The sequence below is a fragment of the Phacochoerus africanus genome, chromosome 16, assembly GCF_016906955.1.
Source record: "Phacochoerus africanus isolate WHEZ1 chromosome 16, ROS_Pafr_v1, whole genome shotgun sequence".
Classification (NCBI taxonomy): domain Eukaryota; kingdom Metazoa; phylum Chordata; class Mammalia; order Artiodactyla; family Suidae; genus Phacochoerus; species Phacochoerus africanus.
Genome location: NC_062559.1, coordinates 32,694,386 through 32,716,791, shown reverse-complemented (window position 1 = coordinate 32,716,791; position 22,406 = coordinate 32,694,386). Strand labels below are relative to the sequence as shown.

The 22,406-nt window shown below is 38.6% G+C and overlaps 1 long non-coding RNA gene across 1 annotated transcript; it reads left to right on the top strand.

The window, feature by feature from the left end:
* Positions 1-761: 761 nt before the first annotated feature.
* LOC125117433 (uncharacterized) lies at positions 762-21,939 on the top strand. The gene is made up of 3 exons (XR_007132625.1): positions 762-984; positions 18,533-18,616; positions 19,389-21,939. It is a non-coding gene; the product is annotated as an uncharacterized LOC125117433 (long non-coding RNA).
* The last annotated feature ends 467 nt before the right edge of the window (positions 21,940-22,406 follow it).

The following is a 22,406-nucleotide window of genomic DNA, read 5'->3' as shown; positions in this document are numbered from 1 at the left end:
CCTGACCTTGCTCAGTGGGTTAAGGATCCAGTATTGCTGTGAGCTATGGTGTAGGTCACAGGCACAGCTTGGACCTGGCCGTTGCTGTGGCTGTGTCGTAGGCCAGTGGCTACAGCTCTGATTCAACCCCTAGCCTGGGAACTTCCATATGCTGCTGGTACGGCCCTAAAAAGACAAAAAAAAAGCAAGCAGTGTACCTTTCTTTCTTTTTTCTTTTTTCTTTTTTTTTTTCCCCTCCACCCCTCACCTTTCTCTAAGGACATTTTTTTCATACGCTGAAGGCAGGGAATGTTACGTCCTTATCTCTGAGAAGATGTCTCTATCAAGTTCTCCCTGCTATGAAATTAGCATTACTCTTTCCCATTAGGCTGGCTTCTGTCTTGACTACCAGTGCGGTAGTGAGTTTCTTTGTTCTTTCCGTGTCTTTACTGACATTTTGGTGAGTGGTGGAGAATGGCTGTATATAGGGCTGCCGAAAAAGTGCTTGAAGTACAGTGCCCTGTACATAGCATGAGCTTAGTAAGTACTTAGACGTGTTACTGATCCTCCCAAGTCAGTCCCCAACAAGGGTCCTTCTGCCAGGTATCACTGGAAACCAAGTTCGGCTCAGAAGCAAAGGAAAGGTTTATTCTTTTTTTCATCAAAGAATGGAGAGGTGTGAGCTTGCACCCTAGAGCACAGCTCTCTGGACAGGTGGTGGGCGGGGCTACCTTATTGGGTTCTCCTGGGGTGGGGGTGGAGTTCTCAGGAAAGGAGCACCTGTGCTGCTCGCAGCACTTCAGATTGAAGTGCCGGGTGCACTGTCTCTGCACAAGGCACACCCCACCATCTTGCACTGAGGTGTGGTGCACACTTGCCTGCTGAGAGCGGACCTGCTGATGCAGCAGTTCTGTGCTGGAAACGCTAATCTGACACGTTAGGCACCCAGCCTCTGGACACAGCACCCTCTAGGCAAGTGAAAGCGGATTAAGTGCAGAAGAAGAGGTGAGACCTTATCACATAGATACCGTCTGATTTTTCTGGGGACCCCAGTGGGCTTTTCTGGTGACAAAAGACAACTGCATGAGCAAAGTCAAAAGAGCTCTTTGCATAGTGGTGCAGGCTGCTAATGACTTGACGTGATTTGAAAGGCACTAAAAAACTGGTCCCTGAAGTTGGCAGAAGTAATATAGTGCCTGGGATACTCACCTTAGGTTTACAAATATTAACTTTATACTTGGGCACTGAATGCTGTTCTAAAATGGAAATTATTCGGGAGATAAATCTTAATCAATAATCAACAAGTGCAGGGAGTTCCTATCATGGCTCAGTGGTTAACAAACCTGACTATTATCCAAGAGGATGTGGGTTTCAATCCCTGGCCTCCCTTAGTGGGTTAGGTATCTGATGTTGCTTTGAGCTGTGGTGCAGGTCGCAGACGTGGCTCAGATCGGGCGTTGCTGTGGCGTAGGCCAGTGGCTACAGCTCCAATTTGACCCCTAGCCTGGAAACCATGGGTGTGGCCCTAAAAAGATTAAAAAAAAAAATCAATTAGTGTAAAGCACTAATGTCATCATTCTGAGAGATTTAGCACAGAAAAAATCCTTTGATTTCTGAGGAAGAGAGATGAGAAGCAGAAGTGGGAACCTGAAATGTTTGTGCTCAGGGTATTTGGAGCAGTGAGGCGAGGGCTGGCCAGGGGCCAAGATCTTGTATGAAAAGGGGTCCCATACAGAGTGGGTGCTGATGGCTGTGGCGGTGGTGGTATAGGGATAACAGAGGAGAAATTGGAGCTCCCTTACAAAAGCCCACCTGTGAAAGAAAGAGACCCGGCCCAACTTACTACGGTGGTTTTCTCTTTATGGCCTGGAGGGCTAAAAGGGGGTGGGGACATTTCTTCCAACTGGTTATCTGTTGGATTCTCCAGAGGATAGCTGAACCGTCACCATGGTTACCTTTGGAGCCTTGAGAAAATGTCCTTTCCTAACCTTGGTTTTTCTCATGCATGGGGCTTTCTTGAGGTGGGTGGGAGGATTGTGAGAAGCCAAGAAGGAGGGGGAGGGAGAGTGCTGTGACTGCTAGTCTACTCAGCACACTCATAGAGCCTGCTTCTTATGATTGCCCTGCACCTGTCTCTCAGCTGTTTTCAGTACTGTGGCCTATGGAGTTCCTCCATCTGGCAGAACAAAATGACCAGGTTGGTGAACAGAGAAAAAGCCCCCCTCTCTCTGGGGAAATATCCTCTCTTCATAGAAATGTGCCTCTTGCTCCTGTCTCCAGGGCAGAGTCTGGAGCAAGTCAATTTAAGAAGATGTGTGGAGTTCCCATCCTGGCTCAGCAGTAATGAACCTGACTAGTATCCAGGAGGACACAGGTTCGATCCCTGGCCTCGCTTAGTGGGATAAAGGTCTGGCTTTGACCCGAGCTGTTGTGTAGGTCACAGATGCAGCTCAGATTTGGAGTTGCTGTGGCTGTGGCATAGGCCAGCAGCTGTAGCTCTGATTTGACCGCTAGCCTGAGAACCTCCATATGCTACAGGTGTGGCCCTAAAAAAACCCAAAAAAAAAAAAAGATTTGTTACATTTCTAAAGCTGCACTGAATTTTCCACGTAAATGAACTATATTTATATACCTACAATATAGCTCTATACTTTTATTATATTTTTATTATACTTTATGATTATGGTTTTGGGGGGATAACACTGAGGATGATAGTAAATAGCAAACCAATACAGAATCTTTTCTTTCAGAAGTTAAATTTTATATAGCAACTGATTTTATTTTTAATTGTGGAAAACACAAGTGACAGAAATTTAAAAAATTTTTTTCAATTAAAACTTCATTTTTTAGAATTTTAGACTTATAGAACAATTGAGAGAAGTGTACAGAGATATCCCACATACCCCTGCCCCCCAACATATAGGGACATTCCCCCTCTCACCTCCAGAGAGGTACATCTGCTGCACTTGATGAATCTCCATCAACACATCATTATCACCCAAAGTCCATAATTTGCATTAGGGTTCACTCTTGATGTTGTACATTCTAAGGTGGAGAAATTTACAGTGACATGTAAGTTTCCACCATTTCAGTATCATACAGAATAGTTTCAATGCCCTAAAAAAATCCTGTGTATTCCATCTATTCTTTCTTCCCTTCCCAAGACCCTGGAGACCATTGATTTTTTTTTTTTTTTTTTTTTTGCTACCCTTATCCCTTTGCCTCTTCCAGAATGTCAAATACAGTAGTTGGAATCAGACATTATGTAGTCTTTTCATATTGGCCTCTTTCACTTAGTAACGAACATTTAAGTTTCCTCCATGGCTTCTCAGGGCTTAGTAGCTCATTTCCTTTTGGTGCTGAATATATTTCACTGTCTGGATGTACCACAGTTTATCCGTTCTCCTAATGAAGGACTTCTTGGTTGCTCCCAGTCTTTGGCAATTATGAATAAATCTACATCCATATGCAGGGTTTTGTGTGGATATGAATTTTCCATTCCTTTTGGTAATACCAAGGAGTATAGTTGCTGGGCTATATGGTAGATGTATGTTTAGTTTATTAAGAGCCTGCCAAATATGTCTTCTGAATTGACTTACCATTTTGCATTCCTCCCAGCAATAAATGAGAGTTCCTATTGTTTCACGTGCTTGTCAGCACTTCATGTTGTCTATGTTCTGGATTTTGATCATGATAGTAGGCGTGTAGGGATAGCTCATTGTTTTTTAATCTCTGAACAACTTTAAGTGAACAGTTCGGTAGTAAAAATTTTCACATTGTTGTGCCACAAATCTCTAGAACTTTTTCAAAACTGAAACTCTATACCCATCAAACAACTACTCTCCATCTCCTCCTCCCCCTACCACCTGGCAAGAACCATTCTACTTTCTGTTTCCCTGAGTTTGATTGCTCCTGATGCTTGATATAACTGAAACCATACAGTGTGGGTTTTTTTTTATGACTGGCTTATTTCACTTATCATAATGTCCTCAAGATTTATTTATGTGTAGTCAGGATTTCCTTCCTTTTAAAGACTGAGTAATAGTCCATTTATGTATGTATCACATATTGTTTACACATTCATCGTCAATGGACACCTGTATTGTTTCTACCTCTTGACTATTGTGAATAATGCTATTATGAATACAGGTGAACAAATATGTCTTTGAGATGCTGATTTTAGTTCTTTTGAGTATATACCCTAGAGGTGGAATTGTCAGATCATTTGGTAACTTTATTTTAAATTTTTTTGAGGAACTGCCATACTGTTTTTCCATTGTGGCTGCACCATTTTACATTCCCACCCACAGTGTAGAGTGGTTTCAGGTTTTCCACAGCCTTGCCAACCACTTGTTATTTTCTGCTTGGTTTGGAGTTTTGGTTTGTTTGTTTCGTTCTGATAGCAGCTCTAGCAAGTGACTTTTTAAAGGTCCGTTTCCCCAAGCTATCATCTTTACTTTACAGATGTGGAGACTGAAGTTCAAACAAGAAGTGATTACCTTTATTAGCAGCCAAAGGATTGAAACTCAGGTTTTCAGGACCCAAGTACAAGTCTCTTTGAACTGTAGCAGGCTTTTCACAACACATCAGACAAAACTACCAGAAATGGCAATCAAGAGGATCTAAATATAAGAAATAAAGAATTAGAAGCATGATGGAGAGGTTTCTATTTTTTCAGTGTTATATTTGGGTCTGCAAGGATGAGAATCTGATAGTGTAAGAAGGAGGAAATGTTTTTTATATTAGCCATGGGAACGGTGAACTTGACCCTCATTGGTACACACAAATTAGCATCATCTGATTTCCATTGGTGTTAGTCCAGGTGTTTGGAAGAGCAGCCAGGAGAATACCTCAATCATTACAAAACTAGAGATGTATCTTCTGTCTCTCTTTGAGGATTTTCAAATAAACATTAATTATAATTGCACTTATTTAGGAACTGCTGATTACATAATTTCAGCAGACCTGTCATTATCTATAAATATTTCATGAAATATAGAAATACAGCGTTTTCGATAACTTCATGAAGATACTCTTTTCTCTAAAACAAAACCCAATAACTATGTTTCTTATATAACTCTCAGGTCAGGCAAATATTACTACTGGAGCATAGAATTATACCTAGGGTTTTAGATTTCATGGTTAATCTTCCTGGCTATATATTTTAGACACAATGTGGCAGAAACTGCTGAATGCTTATCTTATGACAGACTTTGTTTCTTGCCTTGTGGAGAGAAATAAGATGATGTGATGATATAAATGTAATGCAATGCTCTGCACCATTCAAGGTCCTCCAGGTTTTTTGTGAGCTTCCTGCTTGGTATGCAAATTACTTTTAACCAGCCTGAAAAATAAGGGTCATGGAGAACTTAAAACACCAGGCCCTGTGAGAGTATTGTGTTGAGAAAACAATGACAGCCCATTGTAAACCACGTTCTGTTCACAATTAGTGATTCTTCATAGTATTACCTCAATTTTATGGATAACAAATGCGAAGAAAAGAGAAGTCAGGAGAATACAGTTCCAAACAAATCCTGGAAATGATAGACCAATCAATAAATTCATCCATATAAGAAATATCTACTAAATATCTATTATGTGCCAGCTGTGTTATTGAAGATCCATGGGAGTGACATAAAGATGAAAAGACACCATTCATGATTTTAAGAACCTTAAAATTGGTCTCTCTACAGCATTGCTCTCAAGACATCAGAATGAGGTGAAGGGATGTTTCAAAGAGAGATTGTTGGAACCAACCCTAAACCTTCTGATTCCATAGGTATGGGTAGTGGTAGAGGAGCAAACATTTGCATTTCGAAAATGTTCCTAGAGGTTATTGAGGCTACTGCTCCTGGAGCCACCCTTTGAGAACTACTACTATAATGGAACTTTTGTAGCAGCAAAAGGAGGGCCTGAATCTTAGAAATTTTTACTTGTAAAAGACTTCTTTGCTTCTTTGTGATAAAAATATTGAAGTTTTAGACAGTCAATTGAGTCTGCACAATTAACATTGGCCCTAAAATGGAGCTCAAATAAAATAGTTATGTTTCTGACATATCTGTATCTATATACATGTGTATTTCCTTTTTTAAAATAAATGAGGAAATGGTACTCAGTGAAACAATTTTGGAGATTATTAATGATATTTAGGGTACTATCAATAAGAAGAAACACCCGATAGGGAAATGAGACATAAGTAAAAATATTTGGTGGGAAGAAAAGCTTCACATTAGTTATAAATACAACCCCACCCAAGCTCATATCCAGGTGAAGCCATGCAAATATTAGAGAAATAATAAAAGAAGAAGGAAAATCTTAATGGTTATTCTGTTACATTCAAAATGATAACAGAGACCAAAATAATTATGTGCTTTGATATAATACAAAAGCTGTCGTATTTTATTTTAAAAAAATGGTCTATTTTTTTTCCCCACACATTGGCTCATTGAAGAAATCTTCTCTATTGTTTAATGATAAAACCTATTTAATAAGTTAGTAATAATGGATACACTTCTTTATGTATCTGTACATACACATAGTACAAAGTACAAGCAATGACTTGCAATGATCCAACAAAAAAGATTTGAATGCAATACAAACAAGTGTAGAAATAGTAAGAGTGGCTAAAAGTGAGCAAAAGATGAATGAAAGCCTTTTCCTGATAGTCTCAAATAATATTGAGAATTAAAACATTAATTGGTACTCACGATGCCATTGAGAGGGAGTAGCCAAGCATCATTGCCTGTGTTGCTGAATATTTAAGATGGACATAGAGGCATGGTGATTTCTTAATGCTCCCAAGGCCTGATACTTAGAAGAAGCGTTAAGATCAGTGCATAAGATTGGTATTTTTTTTTTAAATTTTAGTCTAGCTTTAAACACCAGACCACATTGTTTTCTTAAGTAAGATTTGTAACAGCCTTTGTTTTGGAAGGAATTTCCAAGCATTTAAATGTATTAATTTCTTCATAGTTGAGTTCATCTTCTGTGTAGGTGCTGCAGGCAGTTGTTCTTAGTGTGATCCAAGTTTCACCACTAGAGTATTGCCATTATTTAATCTCTCTCACAGTGGTGTACTAGAGAACTAGCCTCCTTTCCTATTTTTGTCTGATACTCTTATGCCAAGAGTCAATATTGCAGAATGGTGACAGGAATATTGCAGGAAGGCTGTGGAAATGAGCTGCTGGAGTTCAGATTTCAACTCCACCAATATATTAAATCTGTGACCTTGAATCAGTTACTTACTCCTAAATCTGAGTTTCCTAATCTGTAAATGGAGATTGGCAGGAGCTAGGCCTGAATTGGTAGGCTGGTCAGGGAATTGGAATAAAGTCATTCTGGAACCAGGCCAATCTGTAAAGTTTAAAGAGGAAGAATCTCTTCTGGAACATTGCAGGAGTTTTGTTTGGCTCTGAAAAGTGACAGGAGAGCTGTCCAATTATAGACCAAGTTAGAATCATCTTATGTCTGGACATATTTGCTTAGACTGTTCACCTTTAAGCTGTTTTGCCACTTTGGGGGGCTTGTCTGCACGGGGGGCATCCTGGCTTTCTGGGAGGGTCATCCATTTGTTTAGATGACAAGCTTCTCAAGCAGGTATTGGTCTTAACCCAACTTCACAGGACATTTAAATGGATTCTGGAGGTTTTGAGGTACTTTGAGGTATTCCCATGGCTCTTTGGAGTTTTGTCCAACTACCAGCAGTGACTAATCCAGCCAGTGTATAATCACAAGCAGAAAAGGAAGTTGTTCCAGTCCTGGGGCTGAGGGTACATTTCAGACTTTAATAAGCAGACAGAAGCCAACTATGGCTGTAATTAAGTCTGATTGAGTTTATAGTGTGAGTGGTAGGAATGACAGGGAGTAAGGGAATTTGGAGGAATATTTCTCTATATGTTTATATTGAAGAATAAAGCTAAGATGTTAGTCTGTAAGTTATAAAAATAGGCTTATTTATTTCCTAATAACATCTAGGTTAGAGTTTGCATATGACTGTGCTAATTCTTAGTATGAAAAAATAAAAACAAAACTTTTTTTTTGGTCTGTAGAGCTCCACCCACAGCATACAGAAGTTCCCAGGCCAGGTGTAGAATCAGAGCTGCAGCTGCTGGCCTTTGCCACAGCTTGCAGCAATGTGGGGTTCTTAATCCACTGAGTGAGGCCAGGGATTGAACCTGCATCTTAATGGACACTAGTCCTTAGCCTGTTGAATCACAATAGGAAATCCCAAATCAAAGACTTTTTCAGGCAGTAATTTTTCTAAGCAAGTTACAGAATAGCATAATAGAGCATCTTTCACTTCTTCTTCTTCTTCTTTTTTTTTTTTTTTTGTCTTTTGAAAGCCGCACTCACGGCATATGGAGGTTCCCAGGCTAGGGGTCTAATCGGAGTTGTTGCTGCCAGCCTATGCCAGAGCCACAGCAATACCAAATCCGAGCTGCGTCTGTGACCTACAGCACAGCTCACAGCAATGCCGGATCCTCAACCCAGTGAACGAGGCCAGGGATCGAACCTGTAACCTTAGGATTCCTAGTCAGATTTGTTTCTGCTGGGCCGCAATAGGAACTCCTGCATCCTTCACTTCTCATTTGACTTTTGTAGCATGCTCATAAAAATTATTTTTGCAAAATATTCAAGGGCTTCTTCTTGAAGGATTTGCTTTGTCATCAGATCTTTATTTCTCAATGGCTTAGCTGCTTTTTTTTTGTTGTTGTCTTTTTTTTTGTTGTTGTTGTTATTGTTGTTGTTGTTGCTATTGTTGTTGTTGTTGCTATTTCTTGGGCCGCTCCCGCGGCATATGGAGGTTCCCAGGCTAGGGGTTGAATCGGAGCTGTAGCCACCGGCCTACGCCAGAGCCACAGCAACGCGGGATCCGAGCCACCTCTGCAACCTACACCACAGCTCACAGCAACGCCGGATCGTTAACCCACTGAGTAAGGGCAGGGACCGAACCCACAACCTCATGGTTCCTAGTCAGATTCGTTGACCACTGCGCCACGACGGGAACTCCTTAGCTGCTTTCTAATTTCACTTTTATGGACTTCGAGAAAGCCTGCAACTTTTGTAAGATTTTCAGTTTCAGTGATAATTATAACATGTCATAATTTTTGTAAGAAAATGGCAAAGATGTGAAAATGGTACATAGGATAAAAGTTAATGTGAATCAGGAAAGGATTTTTGAGTGTGAACTAATTTTATGTGTGGTATTTCCTGAGCAAATATTTGCCTGTTGTAATAGTTTTGCTTGTCTTTGACACCCTGTAAGTTTGAGAGCTTGAATAATAAATATGTGGATAAAAAGGATGGCCTGTATAATTTTTTTCAACTCAGAGCGGGAAGCTTTTGGCTTTGTCCTTCCTAATGTGTTACTGACAATAGAAGGATCCACATTACTCTGATGGTGGTTACAACCTGGTAGCTCTATTTCCTAGAATTTGGATTTAGAGATTTGATGATTCTTTTCTTAAACCAAATATTTCTAAAAGTAAAAGATGCCTACATTCATAAAATAGTGCTCTGAGTTGTAATCATTTGATATGTTATCATAGAGGTGATAGGTCTTCAGAAAGTGAGAACATCCAATTAGATGAATTTCTAAAATGGCAAATCTTTTTAATGGCTGTCTTGTTTTGGTGGCCAACAGATTCCTTCCCCTGGCTTTCTGGGCCTGGGGTGTGTGGTAGGGCAAGCTCTACTTGGGCTCACGATGTCAGGATTTGTTACTCCCTCGCTGCCGTGAGAGTCAGAAAGAACTCTCATAAATATAGACAGCAATGGCTCCTGTAGAAACATCGAAGCAGAAGTCCTAACTGTAGTTACCCTCCATCTGGGTTCATTGGTGAATAAAGCCACTTAGAAGTGGCTTTATTTCTCATTACTCCTAGAACAGGGCCACTGGGGAGGTTTCTTTCTAACTTAGGATTTGAGTCCACTGGCAGAATGAATTTTGCTGGAGTCTATCCTCTTCCATGGGCATTTGAGCAATAGTTTTAGCTTCATGTCAAAAATTCTTATAGAGGGCTCTCCTAAAGCATACATAAGGGAAACTCACAGGGTAATGCTCAAAGTGCAGCCAGAGCAGTGTTTCTCAACCTCGGCACAATTGACATTTTGGACTAGATAATTCTTTGTTGTGGAAAACTGTCCTGTGCAACACAAAATGCCTTGCAGCAGCCCTAGCCTCTATTCACTGATTGTTTACAGCATGCTTTTTAGTCATGATAATCAAAGAAGTCTCCAGACATTGCCAAATGGCTTTCTCTTGAGGGAAAAATGGCCCCTGGCTGGGACCCAATCTAGACCAATATTGGGAAAACCTATTGACTATATCTTCAAAATATATTCAGAATTCAACCACCTCTCATTACTTCTACTTTCTGTCTTTGCTCAAGCCAGCATCACCCCTTGTCTTGATTACTGCAATAGCGTCTCTAATTAGACTTTTAGCATCTGTCCCACCTCTACCCTTAACTTTTTAGTGTCTTATCAATACAGTATCCTTACTGTTAACTTTAAAAACGTACCAGTTCATGGCATTCATCTGCTCACAACCTACAATAACTCCCCATTTCCTCTAGAGTAAAATGGCCCACCAGGTGAGTTGAGGACATATGTGATACATCACTACTACTGGCTGAACCAGGGATCTGTACCAAAGCAGGACAAATAATTGCTCCTGACAAAGCTCAAGAACTTTCTAGAAGTCCTTCCTGAGGTTGTCTTCAGAGCCAACTTAGTGAGACAAGGATACTACCCTCATTCCCTATAGTCAGATACTTTTTTATTCTCCCAGTCTGATCATCAACCTGTATACTAGACTATGGATGGCAATTGTCTCTATCCAAAAATTAAAGTCCACACTTAGGATGAAGGTATATTACCACTGAGTTCATTTAAAATAAAGCAGCAGATTCTAAAGGCAAATCCACAAGAGGAATCCCCATAATTGCTCTAAACAATGGCATGACTGATGGAATAAAAGTGGAAATTCTTAAGCTAGTTGTATTGAAGTATATACTATTCATTTGTATTTTTTAAGCTTTTAGTGGTAATTAACATGAGCTTTCCTATTATAGTCAAAATTACCTCCTAGAATAGTTTAGTAATTTGACATTTTAAATAATATTTTTTAAAATTTCAAGAATATGCCATAGAAATGTGAAAAATAAAATACAAATTCAATAATAAATAAATCAAGAGGTGGAGCACTTTAAGTGCAAATAAACCAGTGTTTCCTCCACGCCCCTGCCCAAGAGCAACATGAAATCCAATTCTATGAAAAGATCAAAAAGTAAAGGACAGTTCAAGGTGGAAAAGTTACCAAAAAAAAAAAAAATCCTCCCTTTGATAAAAAAATGTCAGCAATTTATGAGAGCACAGAAAGAGTGCCCTTCTCACTACGACTTGGCAAGATCACATTTGATTTTGCTAGTCTGCTTTCAGACTACTCTCTTCATATGGGAAAAATAAAACTAACTAGATAATTTTCATCCAGAAAAAAAGGGAGCATACATTCTTAAAAAATTATGTAAAATTGATATTAAAATGATAAAAATGTTTGACAAGTTTTAAATGGGAATGCAGATAAGAAAACATCCTATAGCTGTGTGCAATGGGGTGAAGTCAAGCAAAGCAAACTTGAAAATGGAATATCACAGAGAACACTTTGATGACAAGCAGTAATGTCCCATTGCATAACAAGAGTCCCCCCAAACAGGAAACAGGAGAATTTGAATGTAAATTGGAAATAGGGAGGTTCTCAAAGGGACAATTCTTGTCCAGTGAGAGGGATATAGTTCCTTGTTTTTTTTTTTCTTCCTGACATAAAGTTTTCATTTTTCAAGGGTTTTATGAACTAGTATAAATATATTTTTTCTTTAATTTGCCTAATTTTTTGGCTATCACACTTTTCTAGGGAAAAAATATGATAAACTGACAGCATATTGGCTCGTACACTTAACTTTAATCTGTTAGTGACTGAGTCTCCTTTTTTTCTCCAGGCTTTTGGCCTGGGATAGCTTTTTTGCTGCCACAGAAAATAGTTCTGTCTTTCTTGGACAGTTGCAAAGGTAAACTTCTAATAACATTCTAGAAACTTGGTTATTAAGTACAAAGATGCAATATAATAAGAGGTATGGCCTATAAAGTCATCTGTTAAGTTCTTTCATTAATAAAAGCACATTTTCCACACTAAAGACTCTACAAGTGGTGGTATGTTACTCAGCTAGCCTGCCAAGTTTATTTAAATCAAAATGCAGTTGAAACTGAATGTTTTATAAATCAAATACATCGTGGCTTTATAAGGCCTTTGGGGAGACTGGGATTTGAGGCAGTGAGAGGAAAAAGTCAGGGAATTTGATTGCCAGTGTAAATTATTTCTATGGTATTTGATTTCCAAGTCAGCTCTCAGGATGCCAAGATGGCAACTAAAATATGTTCTGGGTAATTGAGAGATTGAGACAGGGCAGAAAAGAAGAATAGGAGATGGAATTTTCTTCTTGTAGGGCCACAAGTGGCAGTGGAAACTTATCCCAAACTAAACTCTCTCATCAGAATACCCAGTGTGCAGAGGGCTTATCTCCCTTAGCTCTGGAAGATTTACCAGGACAGGTTCCTGTTTCTCCAAACTCTTTCCCCAGAAATCACAGCTTAGATTTGTTTAGAGACAACCCACCATGAGTCTTGTGTTTCTTTACCTCTTGCAAAACAAGGCGCTGACTATTCTTCGTTCTTGACTGTCTTCTCAAAGATGATTGTAGAAAGAAAGAACCTGGAAGAGAGATTTTGTCTCCCCTCCAGAGTTGCTTTTAATCTAGGAGTATAGAGATAGTGTCTCTGTCTAGCACAATGGGCAGGAACTCTCACAAATACACGATTTGTGTTTCCTAAGCTCAGAGTACCTCTCTTTCCATTAAATTCTCTGGGAATTGGGGGGTTATCAGTGCAAAGGCTGACACTCTGGCCATTGATTTTGCTTTGAGTAATAACCTGTCCTTTGTCTCTGATCAGAGTTATAGCATAACACAACTTCGTCAACATAAAAATAAGATGCACATTTTACACCTTAAAACATTTTATTATTAGCTTTAAATGTAGGTTAGATCTTTTGGAGGTGGTGTGTTTGCAATACATATTTGCTCATTCACTCTTCTTATTTTATTGTTTATATTAGAGATTGAGAAAGCTCCCTTAATGTATTTTTTTTTTCTTTTTATGGCCACACCTGCAGCATATGGAGTTCTTTGGCTAGGGGTCGAATTTGAGCTGCAGCTGCAGGCCTATGCCACAGTCACAGCAATACTGGATCCAAGCCACATCTGGGACCTATGCCACAGCTTGCGGCAATGCCAAAACCTTAACCCACTGAGCAAGGCCAGGGATTGAACTTGCATCCTCATGGAGACTGCATTGGGTTCTTAATCTGCTGAGCCACAAAGGGAACTTTTCTATTAATTGTTAAAATAGACTTTTTCTCATATCTACCAGCTTGCTGTACAGATAAGCCTACAGAAAATGCCCTTTCCTTCTGTAATTATAGACAAAGATCTATGTTTTCAAATAGACCATTCTTTAATTAATAATTTTGAAAAATTCAAAGATTACTGTGAAAATATATATGCCCATTAGGATCTTTAAAAGATTAGGTAATTGGAATTGTCAGGATAATAATCACTTCACTTTAGGGGGTGTTCTGCCAGATACATTTGCAGATTTGACACAAAGGAATAAAAAAATAAGTTGAAAAATCACTTAAAATATTTGTCTTTGCTTGAGCTTTGAAGCTTAAGTTTGGTCCTACAAATTAAATACCCATATACATAATTGTTTAATTGGAGGATAAAAAATTCTCAAAACATTTAATAATAATAATAAACTAATAGAAAATATTTATCTGCCAAACAAGTATTAACTCTTATTCCTGCATTATCTCATTTAATTTTCACAATTATTATTACCCCTATATTACAGGTGAGGAAATAAGGACATAGGGAAATTAAGTAACTTGCCCAAGTTTACATAGCTACAAGGTGATAGAATTTTAATTCAGTACTGTTAATTCTTTTTTTTTTTTTTTTTTTTGGCTGCAGCATATGAAGTTCCTGGGCCAGGGATTGAATCCTAAGCCACAGCTATAGCAACAACAGATCTTTAACTCGCTGTTCCAACAGTGGGATCTCCAGTACTGTTAAATCTTACAGTGAGAAAATAATAGCATTCTTTATGGAGTTCCCATCATGGCTAGCAATAACGAACCCAACTAGTATCCATGGGGATGCAGGTTCAATCCCCAGCCTTGCTCGGTAGGTTAAAGGATCTGGCATTGCCATGAACTGTGGTGTATGTTGCAGATGTGACTCGGACCCAGTATTGCAGTGGCTGTGGTGTAGGCTGGCAGCTGCAGCTCCGATTCAACCCCTAGCCTGGGAACTTACGTATGACAGCTACGGCCCTAAAAAGACAAAAAAGAAAAGAATAGCATTTTTCAACAATTGTTATTATCTCAGAAACAAAATTCTGAACAAGAAATCTTAATTTCTTCTGTTTCATCCAGTTCAATCTTAATGTGGAACTACCTTGGAAACGAAAAGAATACAAATTATGCATATATTGGGGATAGCTTGTTAGAAACCCATTAACTTTTAACTATCAGGATTTTAACCACTGGGGGTATTAGGTTAAAACTATTACTTAAGAAAACTGCAGATGCCTCCCTTGGGAGGAAATTAACTCGAATCTATGAGGCTAAGACTACAAACTCTACAACTAGATGGTATATACTTTAGCATCACCAATCAATTAAGCCTCATAATCCTGCTGAAACAGAGCTCTAGCTTTCTGGAGAGGACACATCAGAGGATATATATAACCTTCAACTGCAGACACCCTAGAGGTCTCCATCCTGGGCAGCTACGAGGCTGCTGCTGGTTCCTCTTAGCTGCCTAGCGGGTGCTAGTGCCAGCAGGTTTCTAAATAACCCAGGTTTGAGCAGCCTAATATTCCAGTGTTGATTAGGAGATAAAGAATTTGTTCTTGGTTCTACTCCACCCTCTTCCCAGAAGTTCTACAGGGTGGATAATCTCTCCAAACCATGATTACTTTGTTCAACCAATAAGACCCAAGGGTGGCCTTGTGTGTGGTTAAAGAAAGTAACTGCTTCTATGGTGTGGTTTATAAGACCCTCAGTGAAGGACCCTGCTATACCTTGCTCTACCCTCTCACTCCCCACCCAATTTACTCCTATAAACTTGGCATGTCTAGAAGGCTTCCAGTTACTTTATTGAAAAGGATTTAAATTATCTGGGGGCACAATCATCTTCCCTGCATGAAATTCTGCTCACTCTGTAGTTTTTTTTTTTTTTTTTTGCTTTGTTTTGTTTTATAATTCTGTGTTACTCAACATCAGTCTCTACCATATTCAACTAAACCATGGGTCACACAACTGAGAACTACTTCACAAAGTGACCTAGCTTCATAGGGGGTAATCTTCAAATCTCTCACTGACTACCCATTTTAAACCTAGCATTACTCTGGCCATACCAGAAGTCAGCTCTGTGAATGCATACACCCATTGTTACTCCATCCGAGGCATTGCCAAGGGAAATTGTAATAGCAGAGACATCACCTCTGATTCATCCAAATGAAATTGAAACCAGCATATGCAACTCTGATCTCTATTACTGTAATAGTTTCCAACCTCTGTTTTCATCAGAACTGATTTACTCAAAGACAGTTTCGCCCAGAAGCTCAGTATTGATTGATGTGTTCAATAACTATTAAGCATTTATTATGTGCCAAGCACTGAATATTTGCCTCAATAAGTGGAAATGCTATCCATCCACCAAATAGGTCCAGACCAAATTCTGGGAGCCAATACAAACTAAACTTCCAACCCTTAGTAGTCATCATTTATCACCTTCCCCTGTTCTATATTCGGCAAATGATTGGTTACTATCTGAACTATCATGCTATTTTACTCATTTACTTTTATTGCCTGTCTCCCTCTCACTCTTCTTCAATGTAAACTCCTTTCATAGTTATGTTCCTTAAAATAGTGCTTAGCATACAGTTGGTAATGAATGACTATTTATTAAAAAAAATAGGAAACAGAATAAGGTCCATCTTCACAGAACGTTCAGTTAGGCAAAAAATGAATGATGAATAAACACAAACTGGGATGGGAACCACAAAGTAATGGATTTCTCTGTGGTCAGAGAAAGTGTCTCCATGCAGGTGACATGAAGGAAGTGAGCAGGAGGGAGTTAGCCTTGTGGATACCTGAGGGAAGAGTGGCTAAGGCAGATGGAAGAGGCAATGCAAAGGCATTTAAAAGCCTTTTTGAAGCTAGAGTGGAATAGGAGAGAGGGGAGAGTAATAAGAGATGTGGTCAGGGAGATAATGGGTTACAGTGGTATGGCTGTTTCTTTGAACATAACTCCTAATAATTTAGGTATCGAAGCTCATATTTTTCTGAGCAGTACACCTGGCAGGTATTTCAGGCTTCATGGAAGGTTTTTCACAAGTAATCTAATTGGTTCCACTGAGAACCAATCACTCTGGATGATATTAAATTTTTCTGGTGTATCTAATCACAATATATATAAAAGCCCAGGCCTGGGCATCTATCTGGAGAAAACCATAATTCAAAAGGACACATGCCCCCCGATGTTCATTGCAGTGGTATTTGCAGCAGCCAAGACATGGAAGCAACCTAAAAGTCCATCAACAGAGAAATGGATAAAGAAGATGTGGTGCATATATACAATGAAATACTACTCAGCCATAAAAAAGAATGGCATAATTCCATATGTAGCAACATGTATGGACCTAGAAATTATCATACTAAGTGAAGTTAGAGAGTAAAAGACAAACGTCATATGATAAAACTTATATGGGGAATCTTAAAGGATACAAATGAATTTATGTGCAGAATAGCAAACAGCAACAGACTCACAGACTTTGAAAAGCTTACGGTTACCAAATGTGACAGGTGGAGGGGGGGAATGGACTGGGGGTTTGTGATTAGCATATGCACACTGAGGTACATGAAATGACTGGCCAATGGGGACCTGCTGTATAGCACAAATTACCTAATATTCTGTGATTATCTATGTGGGAAAAGATTCCAAGAGAGAATAGATGTGCGTATGAATGTAACTTGGTTGTACAGCAGAAATTATCGCAACCTTGTAAATCAGCTACACTTCAATAAAACTTTCAAAAAATGAAAAATTGTGTTGTGAGCCACACAGGATGAATTGGGAGCTTGGGGTTATTAGATGCAAACTATTGCTTTTGGAATGGATTAGCAATGAGATCCTGCTGTGTAACACTGAGAACAATGTCTAGTCACTTATGATGGAGCATGACAATGGGAGAAAAAAGAATGTATACATATATGTATAACTGGGTCACCATGCTGTGCAGTAGTACAATAATTGTATTGGGGAAATAATAAAAAAACTAAACAAAAAGAAAAATTGTGAAGAACAATCAGATTTTAATCATACTGGACCTCTCAGAACTGATTATTTTTTACTCAATAAATAGTTATACTGATGGCATTTTGATCCAAGGTCAAAATTCCGGAGTTAGATTATAACGTTTGAGTTCAAAGTAACTTAATTGCTTTTGGCAACTTGTAGGCAGAGTGTGTGTGTGTATACCAGAAAAATAGTTTCATTTCAGTTTCCAGAAGCATTTTAAACTTTTTGGGAAGGTATTCTACTTCAGAAAGTAAACTTCTTTTTGATATGTAAAATTTTCACATTTCAATAGAGTGGTAGGTATGCAGAAATTATTTAAATTATTGTAGAGTACAAATATAGGGAAAACCTTGGTACTTAGCTTCAAGGTGTTCATGGTTTAACTGATACAGAGAACAGACACACATGAAAAAGGAAATACTGTAGGAATTATATATCATTTGCAAAAATGACTATTTCCATAATGCTGTGCCTGTCTTCCTTCTACCATGGATGGTTTTCTAGCCTCTGAAACTTATCTCAGCAATCTTAGCCCTAATCCCTAGTTTAGAAACAATCCTAGGGGAATGTAAGGAGTAACTGGCCAAAGTGGTGGGATTCAGTGTTAGTTCATCTGTGTGGCTGATTAGGTTTGACCTCACACCCTTATTCTTATATGTGCATCTGCCTTTTGCCTTGGCAATGACCAAGCTCTCCTTGCATCTTGATTATTTCTGGGCTCTGTGAGCCTCCTACTGCGTTTCCAGGGTTGGAGAAATTAACGTCCTCCCTCAAATCAAAGCAGGGCCTATGGTAATCTGTCTGTGGCTACCTACCTCTTTTCCCACCTGTTGTCTGCTGTCAGAATACGGCAGCCCAATGCTGTGATGGCTATTATCGTAATGGTAAAATATAATTAGAGGATACTTTTTCTAATTCCCAGGAGACAGGACATGGGAAAGAGGGATGCTTATCTCACTGTAGAGGTTTGAAATTTTTTTTTTTTACTATGTACATATAGTATTTAAAAAAAAAGAAAAAGCAAATTGAAACAGCAACAACTTTAAAAACTGAAACCTGTATTTTTCCAGTTCACAGAAATAGCTCAATCTTATCTCAAATGAAGTACCTGAAGCTTAAGATCCTAAGAAAGCATTTCACACAATGGAAGCCAGGTAAGCAAACTCTTGATTAAAAGCTAAGGCCTTAAACTAAAGCTTAATGTTGATTGGTGGCTGGACCCGAAAATCACTTACAGTTGCAATGTGGTTTGTGAGCTAATATGACAGCAAGGAACACAAGACTGTATACGAGAGAGAGACTTTGCCTCAACGCCCAGGTGGGATATGGGGGAAGGGAAAGACTTCCAGGCTTACTTCCTAGATGCATAAAAACAGAGGGGCGGGTTGGAGCCCTGCCTTATCTTTCCAGTCTCTTGTAAGGAAAAAAGCCCCAAGGAGCCATATTTATATTTGTGTACCCTTTCAAACCTTTTAAATACTCTGTCCTCTTATATTATAGTTTAATCAAAGAGGACATTCCTCCTCCTTGGAAATAGAATTAAATACCTACATATGAATCAATTTTTGGAAGGGGTGGGTAGAGAAGGAAAGGAGACCTTCACTTTGGACAGACGAGTTCATGGTGAGGATGGGACTGGGGAACAGATGTTGGAGAGGTGGTAATGTGAAGTGAGGGTGATTAGGTAATGTCAGGTGGCTTATGGAGAGTCTGAAAGTCATGATGAAGAGATTGGACCTTTTTCTCTTAGTTTATTTAAGCATTCAGTAAAAAATCCCTTGGTGCCCACATGATGCCAGGCGTGGGTTGGAGGTGGGGTGACAATGATGAACAATATAATCCCTTATGCTGAAGTAGCCTAGATTCTCTAAGGGGAAATAGATAAGAGGCAATTAAAATAATGTATTCGTGTCATGTCTGGAGCAGATGGAACTATGCCAGGAAGACATATGACCTAATTCTGGGAGGATGGAGAAAGCTCCCTGGAGGAGAAGACATTTGGGAGTCTTGAGCTAAATCTGCAGAAATCACTCGGGCAAAAGACCATCTTGCAGATAGATCAGAAAGTGAGCATGACTTATTAGATGACCCATATTACCTTTTGCTTATGTGGAGTGACCAGGAAAACAGTGAATAATGAGACGGGAAGACTCTTCAAGGCTGATTGGGCAAAGTTCTCAAAACACATGTTAAAGGGTTTGAAATTTGTCCCAAGAAAAATGAGAGCCATTGCATGGCTTTATTGGGAAAGTAACATAAACAATTTTATACTTTTAGAAAGGTCACTGTCTGGTGTGAATAATGGAAGAAGGAGGCAAGACTGGAGGGAAGGAGACCTGTTTGGAGGATATTGAAATAATCCAGGCAGGAAATGATGACCACTAGAGTAAAATTATGGATTTTCAGAATTTGCTTGAATTATTTTGGTGCATCTCCAGATTCCTGTCTGTACCTTTCTTGCTGCTGCACTGGGCCTTGGAAAGCTGCCACATAGTGGCTTCATCAACTTTGCCCTCCAGTTTCCAGATAGATGTAGCCAGTGGGAGACACCAGTAGGTGATCAGAGGGAAGGAGAGGAGTGAGTGTGAGAAACCAGCTCCCCAAGAGTCCTCCCAGTTTGGCCACTGCTGGTTGGTGGCATCCCTCTAGCAAAGCCTATAGCTAGTGTCTGGCAGTCCTATCTATATAGATTTCCTCTCCAGGTCTGGTAAACCATTCACTACTCTCGCCCTTTCTGGCTTGGGTGTGGTGGCTTCCAAGGTACTGCATTATTACCCTTATGTTTCCTTCAGGTCCAATCATAGCTTTGTAAACATTCCCATTATTAAACTCCTCTCAAATTATGTAGCTTTATGTACCATCTGTGCTCTGCTGGAGCCATGATTGATGTACAAGAGGACAGTGAGAGTAGGTAGATGTGGGGCATCGTAAAATTGTATGGTTGAAAGGATCCTTTGTGAGAAAGTGTACAGGAGAGGGAGCAGTTGATAATAAATCCTACAGACAGTACATTTGAGAGGGGTTTACTTCAGTTTGTTCATTAAAAGAAATAACTATAATAATAGCTAGTGTCTTACTAAACATTGGGTACAATGCTAGATATTTAAATATATTGTCTTGTTTAATTCTTATAAAGTTCACAAAGTAGGTATTATTCAATTTTATGGATATAAAAATCATGTCTCACAGTGGCTACATAACCTGACTTTAGTTACTCATCCATCAGGTGGCAGAGATAGAATTCATCTCAAATGACTCTATATTATATTTGTATGGAGCTCTAGGGGTATTTTCTGCATGCAGATACTCAGTTTCTTGCACTAAGTTTATACATGACTATGAATGGACTATGTTTAGAGGAATTGAGATTAAGTTTTGGGCAACCATTTTAAAAAAATTAATTGTTTTAGTATTTTAATATTCTGGTGTGATTAGTGAAAGACTACAAAAATTATTTGACACCATTTTCCAGGCCGATTTTTTACAAAGGGCTTCAGTCTTTCTTTGCATTGATTGATCTAACCACTTTTGACAACTTCCAATGGTCACATTAGATAGAGGATAGCATTAAGTTAGAGAAAATACTTTAGGCAGGAAGGGGAAAAATCATTGACTTTATATGAAGAGAAAAGTTTACATGCACATTTCTTGGAAAAGATTAACATTCCATGCTGCATTTGCCACCAGAGGGAGTCATGTGAATACCATAACATATTGACAAAGGAAAAGGAAAATCATTAAATATTTTCTCCCATTTCCATTGATATTTGAACAAGCATTCAGAATTTGTTAGAACTGGTGTATCTATGGGAGATGATTGAAACATTTCACTGTAGGCTTGGAAACAGAAGAAATGTCTTGTTTAATCACACAGGATGAAAGATAGACATCAAAACAAACTAATAGACACATTCCAGATTTTCTCAACATGAGCTTAATGTTATACTAAAACTAAAAAAATCAAGCTGTGATCTCATTTGTTCAATAAATCATTCTCCACTATTACCAAAACATTGTTCTAAAAATAATTCCTGGGATCAACAATCTAATCAATAATTTTCCTGTGGTCTCATTAAGTACATTATATTTTATCATTATATTGCCTGTACCAGGATGATGGTGATTGTTGCTGTTCATAAATAAAATAAAAGCTCATTGAAAAAAACTTAATAGGGAGAAAGATTTGGTATCCAAAACCATTTTATGTATCTGTGCTTTCTGAAAACTAGGCCAAGATTTTCTCAACTGGTTAACTGGGGGGGGGGGGGGGGGAATGGGTTGTTTAATAACTGGTAGATTTGTAATTTTAGAATTGATCAGTCAACAGCATTTACTGAAACCTAATATATACACAAAACTTAACTTTGTCCATGAAAATCAAGATCCACTGACAATAAAATTTGGAAAGATGAGTTCTGAAGTGATATTTAATGCTTTTACATAGATTAGTAGTTCTCAAAGTATGGTCTCTGCTAGCCCCACCACTATTGCTTGGGAGCTGGTGCAAAATACAAATTCTTCTGTCTCAGTCCAGATCTACTATTGATAAAGTAAGTTTAGACAATGGGGCCAAGCAATCCATGTTTTGACAAGCCTTTTAGATGACTCTGGTACATACTTAAAATTTGAGAACCATTGATAGAGATCTAATATATGGTCTCTTGGAATAAGTTCAACAATTTAGGCAAATTGGAATATAAACTTTCTGTGTTTTATTGTAATTGTTATTTTCTTAGAGGTAAATTAAATTTTAAAATAAAAATTAAATGGATTGATGATCATGAAAAAAATTACAACTTTTTTTGTAATACCAAATAGTTATAAAAAGTAATTGAATTTAGAAATAATAAACAGGTGTGTTAGAGAAGCAAGAGTAAACAACATGTACTTTCTGTTAAATGCAAGGGAATTTGTTTTTTTCTATGTCTCCACAACCATTGCTTT